Here is an 11997-nt window from a genome sequence, read left to right as displayed (position 1 = left end):
CATGTCCCATTGGATGGAGCCATGGAATTCTGAACTGGGCCAATCCACTAATATTGCAAGGACTCTGCAAGAATGCCTACAACTTGTCACAATAATAAACTTTTCCATCTTCCTAGTGGTAAAGAAACTGCCTGCCAAAGCAGGTTAGATAAAAGAGACTTGGGTTCAATCTCTGGGTCAGGAAGATCCCCTGGGGAAGGGCACGACAACCTCCTCCAGTAATCTTGCATGGAGAATCCCATGGACAGAGGATCCTGGCAAGCTACAGTCCATAGGGTCGCACAGAGTCAGATGTGACTGAAGTGTTTAAGCATGTACATAAGGATAGCCTTAGCACTCAGTCATGACTAGTTGCTACCTCTAACTCCAATTAAAATTCTTTGCAATGCAAATCTCCATTCTTTGCCTTTAAAAGCTCCTGACTTTTGCTCCCTAGTGGACACTGTTTGGATTGAGTCAGTGTATCTATGTATCTGTGTGCCCAGAATTGCAATCCTTTGATCCCAAACAAACATTTTTTGCTTGATTATTGTTTCCTAGGTTCGTTTAGGTTTGCAGACTAGTAACTAGGATGTGCTTCGATTCACGGGGTCGCAGAGTCGGACACGACTGAAAGACTGAACTGAACTGAATTGAACTGAACTATGATGTGGACTGAAGTCATTTTGCCACTTCCAGACCTAGCGCCTTAAATGTCTCTTCAAAAAATTTTATGCACTCTTTTCATTTCCCCAAGACTGTAAGCAAAGAATTCTGAGAGTGGAGCTTCCTTAAATCAACATTTGGAAGAGAACTGTGAGATCACCTGTGGCCTGTGGCTTCATTAAACCACTAAGATTTTGGGATGGCAAGGACAGTAATTGTCACATTCAAAGATACAATCTAGAAGAAAAGCACAAGTCTGAATTTAATCTGTTGGAATGTTAGAAAAGAAAGGGTATTACAGGGAATTATTGGATTCCTTGGAATATTGCACAGTATATTCCAAGCATAGATAGGATCATTACAAAGAATGTTGCCTGCCGTTCAGGTAAACAAGGGATATCGCCATCCATCAAGACATCAGTCACTACAGTCGTGCCCGATGATGCACTCTGAGTGAAACTCAGGATGGAGAAAAACAGGATACTGGCCCTACATAGTTAAGAAGCATATCAAAGGAATATTTCAATAAGCCCAGACTCTTGTATCTTTCCATGATATGGAAAAGCACTAAAATCATTCATTTGAGGTTTTATTTTGTTGTTGTTGTTGTTTTGGTAATTAGCAGTGTCATTTGATGTTAAACTACATATATTTTTTTCCAACAAAAACTCTGATATATCTTGGTTCCTTCCTTACCTCTTTGGAGCAGTTTCCTCAGTCATCTGAGAGGCTGTCTTCCCAAGGTATAGTCTTCAGTAAAGTGAAGTCGCTCAGTTGTGTCTGACTCTTTGCGACCCCATGGACTGTAGCCTATCAGGCTCGTCCGTCCATGGGATTTTCCAGGCAAGAGTGCTGGAGTGGATTGCCATTTCCTTCTCCAGGGGACCTTCCCGACCCAGGAATTGAACCCAGGTCTCCTGCATTGCAGGCAGATGCTTTACCATCTGCGCCACCAGGGAAGCCCTAATGTCCTCAAATAAAACATAACTCTCAACTTTAAGGTTGTACATTTGTTTTTTCAATTGACAGAATAGAAAAATGGAAATGGGTAATTACCTCTTCAAAACAGAATAAAAGCAGCAAGAAGCAAAGGAACGATAAAAAGTGGTCTTAGACAATGATTCCCAGAACAGGGGTTGGGTAAGAGGAGGAGCTGGGGAGTCATGTAAATGACTTAAAAATTTTTGTGGAGGCTAAGGTATTTTTAGTGAGTCCTACAGGTGGGAATTGTGTGTTTGCCTTATCCAAGGAACAGTTTCTGAGCCCAGGAGGATAAAATACTCAGAATTGCTCATCTAAGACATGAATGGTTAAGAGCCCTGAAGGAAAAGTTTAAATGTACATAAGATAATAGAAATATTGTTTTTAAGGAAAATGAGTTCTTGAAAAGTTTGTTAAGGAGAAAGAAGCATCAAATTTTTGAAACAAAGTCAGATTTTCTCATTTTTTAATCTTTAACCGTTTCTGTCCCAAAATAAGGGTTTTCCTGGTAGCTCAGCTGGTAAAGAATCCACCTGCAATGCAGGAGACCCTGGTTCGATTCCCATGTTGCGAAGATCCCCTGGAGAAGATAATGGCTACCAATTTCAGTATTCTTGGGCTTCCCTGGTGGCTCAGACAGTAAAGAATCAGCCTGCAATGCAGGAGAGCTGGGTTTGATCCCCAGGTTGGAAAGATGCCCTGGAGGAGAGAATGGCTACCCACTTCAGTATTCTGGCCTGGAGAATTCCTATTTTATATTTGGCAGCACTTGCTACTTTCTCTTTAAAATTTACCCTATTCATATGGAGCTAAGTTCATTCCTTTATCTATGTATATTTATCGTTCCTGGTGTGCAGAACATTCAAATTACACTGTATACTACAAGTGTGAAAAGAATAAAGATTTTAGTCTTCAGAGAGTTTACAATTCATTTCAACAAAAATCTATTAAGCTCAGCAATGAGGATATAGGATGAGTAAGTTATAACACCTACCCTCAAGGAGTGAACAGTCAGTTTTCAAGAAGGACTATTGTTCTTTTTCCTATTCCATGATGTGGGTTCCCTCCCTACATCATCAAGCATTCTTCTGTCATCAGGTGAGTGTCCTACAATTCAATTCAATTTTGACACTATCTACACAAAGATGGGCTTCCCGGGGCGCTAGTGGTAAAGAATCTGCCTGCCAATGTCAGAGACATAAAAGACCTGGGTTCAATTCGAGGGTCAGGAAGATCCCTTGGAGGAGGGCACGGCAACCCACTCCAATATTCTTACCTGGAGAATCCCATGGACAGAGGAGCCTGGTGGGCTACGGTCCATAGGGTCGCACAGAGTCAGACACAATTCAAGTGGCTGAGCACTCACGTACCCAGAGATAAGCATCATATTGAGTTCAGTCGCATAAAACTGCCCTCCATTTCATATGCCAATTGCAAGTCCAAGTTGTGACTTGTGCTTCTGACTAACTGGCTATAAATCAGAGGTTCCCATGACCCCATCCTCCCTTGCTACCGTTTGACTGATTTATTGGAACAGCTCATAGAACTTAGGAAATGAGTTTCCTCACTAAATTACCTGCTTGTTACAAAGGATTTTTTTTTTTTTAATATAAATTAATGGCCAGAAGAAGAGATACACAGAGCAAGGTCTAGAACAAAGTAGCTTCTGTCATCTTGGAGTTTGGGACCTGGCACAGATGATATGGAAATGTAATTGTAGCTGAACAGGACCCTGGTGTCTTCCCAGGACAGGCCCTCCTCCATGTCCTCTGCTTTAGTTTCTCTCTGAAGTGCTTGGATAATAGTATTTAATGCTCATTTCCTGAGATGTTCTTCAGATGAAAAAAGCCTCCTTATCTCCAACACATGGAAGATGTTAACTACTTGACAACCATGAACACATAGCTCTAGGTCTCCTGGAACCTAAGGACTGATAATATTCACCTTGTGTGACCCCACCTTGCTACCTCACATCAGCCAGAGAACTTGATCAAGCTGGTCATGAATCGTGTGACTCAACAATAGAGAAGCCTCTTTGCTGTTGTTGTTCAAGTCATGTCCAACTCTTTGTGACCCCATGGACTGCAACACACCCGGTTCCTCTGTCCTCCACTATCTCATGGAGTTTGCTCAAATTCATCTCCACTGAGTTGGTGATGCTATCTAACCATATCATTCTCTGCCACCCCCTTAGCCTTTTGCCATCAATCTTTCCCAGCATCAGGGTCTTTTCCAGTGAATTATCTCTTCATATCAGGTGGCCAAAACTTCAGCTTTAGCAACAATCCTTCCAATGAATAATCAGGGTTGATTTCCTTTAGGATTGATTGATTTGATCTCCTTGCTTTCCAAGGGACTCTCAAGAGTCTTCTCCAGCACCACAGTTTGAAAGCATCAATTCTTGGGCATTCAGCCCTCTTTATGGTCTAACTGTCACATCCGTACATGACTACTGAAAAAACCACAGCTTTGACTATATGGACCACACTTCACCTCCCTCACTTGGCTTTTAAAAGTGCTTTGCCAAAAGTTTTGGGGGGCTCAAGGCTTTTTAAGGCATGAGCCACCTTATCACCTTGAATGACATTGCAAGAAACATTTCTCTGCTCCAAACTCCGTTGTTTCAGTTTGTTTGGCCTCACTGTGCTTCAGGCACAAAAACTTTCATCAGCAGTTTGGTTCAGCAGCTTAAAAGCTCTTAGAATTTTTTCTTTTTCTGAAACAGTTTTTATTTATTTGGCTGTGTTGGCTTTAGTGGCAGGACCTTCGTTGTGTTATGTGGGACCTTTTGTTACAGAGTACAGACTCTCTAGTTCTGGTGCTCGGGCTTAGCAGCTGTGGCACACAGGCTCTGGAGCTCAAGAGCTCAGCTTAGTTGCTCCGGCATGAGATCTTTGTTCCCTGACCAGAAATCGAACCCCTGTCCCCTGCATTGGAAGGCAGATTCTTAAGCACTGAACCATCAGGGAAGTCCCTCAGAATCCGCCCTTTTTTTTTTTTTTTTCCGAGTTTTTATGGAAGCTTCATTGCAAAGTCTTAAATGATTAAATCACTGGCCTTTGATAGTTGAACTCAATCTCCCACCTCTCAATCCTCTCTGGAGGTAGGGAGGTGGGATTCAAGGATCCAAACTTCTAATCACTTGGTTGATTCCCCTGGCAACCAAACCCCACCCTTAGGTGATCTAGGAGCTTCCCAATAGTCAGTCAACCCGGGTTTGATTCCTAGGTAGGGAAGGTCCTCTGGAATAAGGAATGGCTACCGCTGCAGTATTCTTGCCTGGCAAATCCCATGGACAGAGGAGCCTGGTGGGCTACAGTCCATGGGGTTGTAAAGAGTTGGACACAACTGAGTGACTAACACTTTCACTTTGGCTTCCCAAGTGGCACTAGTGGTAAAGAATCCGCCTGCCAGTGGAGGAGATGCAAGTGACACAAGTTCATGCCTTGGATGGGGAAGATCCCCTGGAGAAAGAAATAACAACTCACTCCACTATTCTTGCCTGGAAAATCCCATGGACAGAGGAGCCTTGTGGGCTACAAGTCCATGGGTCACATAGAATCAGATACTACTGAGCTACTGAGGACACACAACATAACATAATACACTTCTATGGCTCCAGTCACTTAGGAAATTCCTAGAGTTTTAAAAGCTCTGTACCAGAAATGAGGATGAAGACTAAATATATATTTCCTATTATAAATCTGAGAAATGAAATATTCCTGCCATATTAGTAAACAAAGATGTCACAGCCCTCAGTGATTCTGGCCCTCCAGTTGCGAATTTCTGAGCCCTGAGGATGCCCAGAAAGGAGAACAATACCTGTGATGGAGCAGGCATTAGGCTACAGCCACTCCCTACACTGAGCCTTGAGGAACTCAGGGACTGGCCTCAGACAGCTGAGATGCATAAAGTGATTTCAGTGAAGCCCGACTCCTGCATCTTCCCATATATAGAAAAGTGCTAAATTCCTGCACTTGAGATATCTGGTTTTCTTTATTTCACAAAAATACTTTTGATGTTCAGACTATCTGTGTCTTGTTGCAAACCTCTCTATAACCTGACTCCCACCTTCTTCCACCACCCCCTCCAACCCCTCCCTCGTCTCCTCAAAGCAGTTGTCTCAAGGCTACTTGACATACTGCCTCCTGGGTTTAAGTCCTAAACATTTCTATCAAATAAATAAGGCAAACTATCAACTTTTAAGTTGTGACTTTTTTTTTTAGTAGACAAAACCATAATATCATAATTACATACAATGTAAAGAGACTGTTATAATCCAGTGAAATAGCATTGTGGTTAAGAACATAGACATTTTCTTTTCTTGTTTTTGCTGTACTGTGCAGCATATGGGATCTTAATTCCCCAACCAGGGATTGAACCTGTGCCCCTACAATGCAAATGTGGAGTCTTACTGCATCCCCAGAGAAATCCCTAGAACATAGACTTTTAACCCAAATTGCCTGGGTTCTAAACCAGTTATTTCATTGACTGAGTACATGACATTTGAAAAGATATTTAATATCTATTTGTTTAGTAGGGATAATAACAGAACCTTCTTCATAGAGTGAATTTGAAGTTTTAGTGATTCAATATATCTAAAGAATCCAAAACAAAATCCAGTACATAGTAAACACTATATTATTAACTGTGATTGTAACAGAGGAATCTGTTATTAATCCTTATATGTGGAATCTAGAAAGATGGTATTGATGAACCTATTTGCAGGGCAGCAGTGGAAACACAGACATATAGAAAAGACTTGTGGACACAGCAATGAAGGAGAGGGTATGACAAATGGAAATAGTAGCATGGGAACATTTACATTACCATATGTAAAATAGCCAGTGGGAATTTGCTGTATGACTCAGGGAGTTCACTCAACCTGGTTCTCTGTGACAACCTAGAGGGGTGGAATGGGGTGGGAGGGAGGTTCAAGAGAGAGGAGACATATGTATACCTTTGGCTGATTGATGCTGATGTATGGCAGAAACCAACACAATATTGTAGAGCAATCAACCTTCAATCAGAAAAAAAAAAAAGAATGTCACCAAATCTCAGCTCGTGCGCCCAATGAATAAGGAGGTCAAACAAATGGAACTGAGTTTGGAGTAAAGAAAGGTTTACTGTAGCACCAAAAAAAGAGAGAAACTGAAGCTGAGTGGGACCCTGTGGGACTTTCCCAGGTATAAAAAACTTACTATGTCATCGTTCCTCCGACTCCATCCCATTTTTTGGGCAGATTTCAAACATTTATGGTTAGAGAAATGAAAGAATTCAGAAACAAAGGAAAAACAGTCAAAAAACAATAGTGCAATAAGAAAGCAGAATCCTACTCCTCCCCCCACACCACCCCAAAAGAATATACATTGCAGTATACCTTTGAGTTCTTCTACAGGACCTATTGGAAAAGGGCGTGGCAACCCACTCCAATATTCTTGCCCGAAGAATCCCATGGACTAAGGAGCCTGGCAGGTTACAGTTTATGGGGTCCCAAAGAGTTGGACAAGACTGAAGCGACTTAGCACGCACAGAAACTATGGCTCCCCACCCAGGTGGAGAATAGCAACTACATACTGAGACCCCAGACAGGTTGGAACCAGAAGGCTCAGGATTAAGATTCCTAGAGCACTGCCCTGTTACCTCACCACCAACCAATCAGGAGAAAGTCACACACCCTACAGCCCCATCCCCAAATTTTACCTATAAAAACTCTTCTCTGAAAATTACAGGAGAGTTCAGGTCTGTGAACAGGAGCCAAGCCACCCCTTTTCCTTGTGTGGTCCTTTCTCTGCTCCAGACCCTGATGTTTGGGCTTATTTGGCCTCGGTGTGCATCAGGCATATGATGCACATGCATATGATGCCATACCCTTACCTTTGGCAACAAAATGAGTCAATAGCATTAGCTCCAATGGCAGGAGAAAAAAAAAAAAAATGTCTAAACTTTCAATTGACTAGTTTGGCTAAAAGATCAAACAACTCCTACGAGGACTTTTGCAGATAAGAACGAAAGGATTCAGAACAAGATGGTGGAGGAGTAGGTGGATGTGGAGTACATCTCTCTCCATGGATACATCAGGAATACACCTTCAGACACAGAAGTGCCTGCAGAGCACCAGCTGAGAGCAAACAGGAGTACCTGACCAGTGGAAAAGAATATCTAGTGCCATGCAAAACTCGGTAGGATGAAGGAACTAGGGGGAAAAACAGGAGTGTTAGTAGGACTGGACCTGCGTGGGGAACTGAAGCAGGGGAGCAATTGTCTGAGTGAGAGGAGAAACATTTAAGGCTGAGAGTGAAACAGCTGATCTGTGGCAGCCTAAATGGAATGAGAATCAGACAGTCCTTACCACAGCCATACATACCCCAGACAGGAATGCTGGTCCCCTGGAAGACGCAGTGGCTGGGAGCTGGAGTTTAGGGATTGTGGAGCAATCCCAGGGTGAGGGCTGCTGTTGACTGTGGAGAGATGGACTGAGGGGATGTGAGGGAGGAGATCGTGGTGGGAAATGCTGGTGGAAGAAAGCCAGGCAGCTATGGAAGCAGGACAATACTGCTGAGTCATACACAGTGGGTGGAGCCATCACTATAGCCTCTCTCTCCCCACCCGCAAGCATTGGCAGAAGAACAATAGAGAGGCTGGGTTATCAAATGCCTAACTCACTGAACTACAGAATAGGACTGCACCCAGGTTGCCCCTTTAAGTGCCTGATGCACCAATCTACAGAGTAGGACCCCAGCCAGGGCGACCTCTCTATGTGCCTGATGTGCTGAACAACACAGAAGGACCCCAGGCAGGGGAGCCCTCTAAGTGCCTGAATGGGCAGAGCTATGGAGAAAGACTGGCCAAAGAGGCCTTCTGATCGCCAGCTATAAGAGGCTCAAAAAAAGATTCTGATAGGGCCATAACTCCTGCAGTGGAAGCAGTCCGTGTCCCTGTACACTTTGCCCCGCGAGGGTCCCTGCAAACCAAGCAGCTGTGCCACCTTCACGCTCAACTGTCACTGGGGCAGAGTTGCCTCAGGCAAAAAAATCTTTCGTCTATGCATGCAGGATCACTTCGGTCTTGTCGACTCTTTGCGACCCTATAGACTGTGGTTTGCCAGGCTTCTCTGTCAGGGAAGGGGGTTCTCCAGGCAAGAATACTGGAGCCTATTGGCGAATCCTGGTTGCCTTACCTTTCAGAACACTATTTCCTGTGGCCCTAGCCATCAACTCCCCTAAGTTTCTGGTGCTGCCAGAACCCCTGTGACCCAAGCAGCTGCACCACCTCCACACCAGGTCCTCACAAGCAAATCCAAGTCCTCCAGGGAAGCCGCAGGAGCAAATCCCACTGGACAAACCACATATAGAGGTGAAAATAAAACCACAATTGAAATACAGGGGCAGTGTGGCTAAGGAAGAAGACCCAAAACCTTCCCACCAGCTGTACAAGCTACAGATTAAATCCACACAATCACCTAGGCAGACTGTGTCTATGGAATATATAAAAGGCCATAGAGAACTCCCATGAAAGAAAATGTGCTAGTTCTGATGGCTGTGGATGTTGAAGGCAAAGACACACAGGAGTAGGACAAGATTAGAATCTGAGCTGCCCCCACAGCAAGTCCAGAGATCAGCACAGTGGTTGAGGGCATCCTAGGGAGGTAAGGTGGACTGTGACTCCCAGCAAGGGAAAGGACTCTGACAGCAATGACTCAAGAAAAACATTTCTTATTCTTATGTTTTGACTTGTTCTGTAGATTCTTTTGGACTTTTTTTCTACCCTACCCCCCACCCCGTCCCGTTGTAGTTGTTGACTTTATTGGCAGTATGAGAATCCCAGGGACGGCGGGGAGCCTGGTGGGCTGCCATCTATGGGGTCACACAGAGTCGGACACGACTGAAGTGACTTAGCAGTAGCAGTGAAGTCCGATTAAGCTTTTGAGCTTTTTTTCTCCTCAGTCACATCTTTTATTGTTGTTATAAACCTCTGCCTCTAAGTTGGGCTTTTGCAGCTCAGAAAAGTTTTCCTTTTTTTCCTCTCTCTCTCTTTTCTCTTTTTTTAATTTTAATTTTAAACCTATTATTATTATTATTTTCTCTACATTTATTCCTTTGTTTGTCTTTCCTACTGTTCTTTTCCCTTTGCAGTTAATCTTTAATGTATATAAATCTTCTTCATCTACTTCTATTTAATGTTGCATATCTATTCTTTCTTTCTTTTCTTTCCTCTCAACATATTTGTTAGTTTTGTTTTCATTGCTCTATTCCCCACTTGGCACCTTGCTTTAGTTTTGTTTTCCAGTTTGTGCTTTAGTTAGTTTTGTTCTTAACTGGTAAATATAATTTTTGACTTCTTTTGTTCTCTGGGTAAATTTAGTGTACTTTATTTTTGTTGGACTGTTTCGACTTTGCACATGAGTGTATATGTGTATGTTTATATTTCATTATTTTAATTATTATTTACCTGCTTTTGTAGCTTCCATTTGTCTGGGATTTATCTTTGGTTTCTCATTTTTGGATATTTCTTTTAATCTCACTTAATACCATAACAAACCACCTGTGGAATCTTCAGTCCTGACCAGAGATCAAGAGCCTTTGGAGTGGGAGCATTGATTCCAAGACCCTAGAATACCAGAGAACTAACCCTAGGGAGTATCAAATAGTGAGAATTCACACAAACAAAACCACTTGAATACAAGACCGAGCATCATCCAACCACCAGTAGCACCCTGTGCAGGATGTCTCATCTAAACAACAAACAAAACAAAAATTCAAACCCAGTCATCATCAGACAGGATTAACACTTCACTCAACCTTGCCCATCAGAGGGAAAACAAACAAACAAACAAAAACTCAGCACAAATCTCACCCTATGCAAAGCTTACACAAACCACTGGACCAACCTTAGGAGGGCAGAAACCAAAAGGAAGAAAGAATTCAACTTTCCCTGAAGCCTGGGAAAAGGAGACTGCAAACACAATAATTTAAAAAAAATAATAATAATGAAAAGGCAAAAAACTACTACACAAGTGAAAGAACAAACTAGAAACACAGAAATCCAAATAAATGAAGAGGAAATAAGCAAACTACCTGAAAAAGAATTCAGAATAATGATAGTAAAGATGTTCAAAAACCTTGGGAACAAAATGGAAAACATGAAAGAATCAATTAACAAACCTAGAAGAATTAAAGAATAAACATACAGAGACAAACAACAAAATTACTGAAATTAAAAATACTCTAGGAGGAATCAATAGTAGAATATCTGAAGCAGAATAACAAATCAGTGAGCTGGAAGATAAAATGGTAGAAATAACTTCTGGAGAGCAGAATAAGTAAAAAGAATGAAGAGAACTGAGGATAGTTTCAGAGACCTTGGGGACAATATCAAACACACCAACATTCAGAATAGAGGGGTCCCAGAAGAGAAAAAGAAAGGGTATGAGAAAATTTTTGGAGATTATAGTTGAAAATTTCCCCAACATGGAAAAGGAAATAGTCAATTAAGTCCAAGAGAATGAAGTGTCCCATACAGGAGAAACCCAAGGAGAAACACACCAAGACACATACTAATCAAATTAGCAAAGACTATAGCATATTCAAAAGCAGAGACATTACTTTACCGACTAAGGTCCATCTAGTCAAGGCTATGGTTTTTCCTGTGGTCATGTATGGATGTGAGAGTTGGACTGTGAAGAAGGCTGAGCGCCGAAGAATTGATGCTTTTGAACTGTGGTGTTAGAGAAGACTCTTGAGAGTCCCTTGGACTGCAAGGAGATCCAACCAGTCCATTCTGAAGGATTTCTTTGGAAGGAATGATGTTAAAGCTGCAACTCCAGTACTTTGGCCACCTCATGCGAAGAGTTGACTCATTGGAAAAGACTCTGATGCTGGGAGGGATTAGGGGCAGGAGGAGAAGGGGATGACAGAGGATGAGATGGCTGGATGGCATCACTGACTTGATGGACGTGAGTCTGAGTGAATTCCAGGAGTTGGTGCTGGACAGGGAGGCCTGGCGTGCTGCGATTCATGGGGTCTCAAAGAGTCGGACACGACTGAGCGACTGAACTGAACTGAACTGAAACACAAGGAAAATATTAAAAAAGCAAAGGAGAAGCAACAAGTAACATACAAGGGAAACCCCATATACTTAACAGCTGATCTTTCAGCAGAAACTCTGCAGGTCAGAAGGGAATGGCAGGATATATTTAAAGTACTGAAAAGGAAAAATCTAGAATCAAGATTACAGTACCCAGTGATGATCTCATTCAAAATTGATGGAAAAATAAAAAGATTTTCAGACTAGCAAGTTAACAGAATTCAGTACCAACAAACCAGCTTTACAACAAATGTTAAAGGAACTTACATAATCAAGAAATACAAG

This window comes from Capricornis sumatraensis, chromosome 7 (assembly GCF_032405125.1).
Source record: "Capricornis sumatraensis isolate serow.1 chromosome 7, serow.2, whole genome shotgun sequence".
NCBI classification, from domain to species: Eukaryota; Metazoa; Chordata; class Mammalia; order Artiodactyla; family Bovidae; genus Capricornis; species Capricornis sumatraensis.
Note: the sequence above shows the minus strand (reverse complement) of the source record.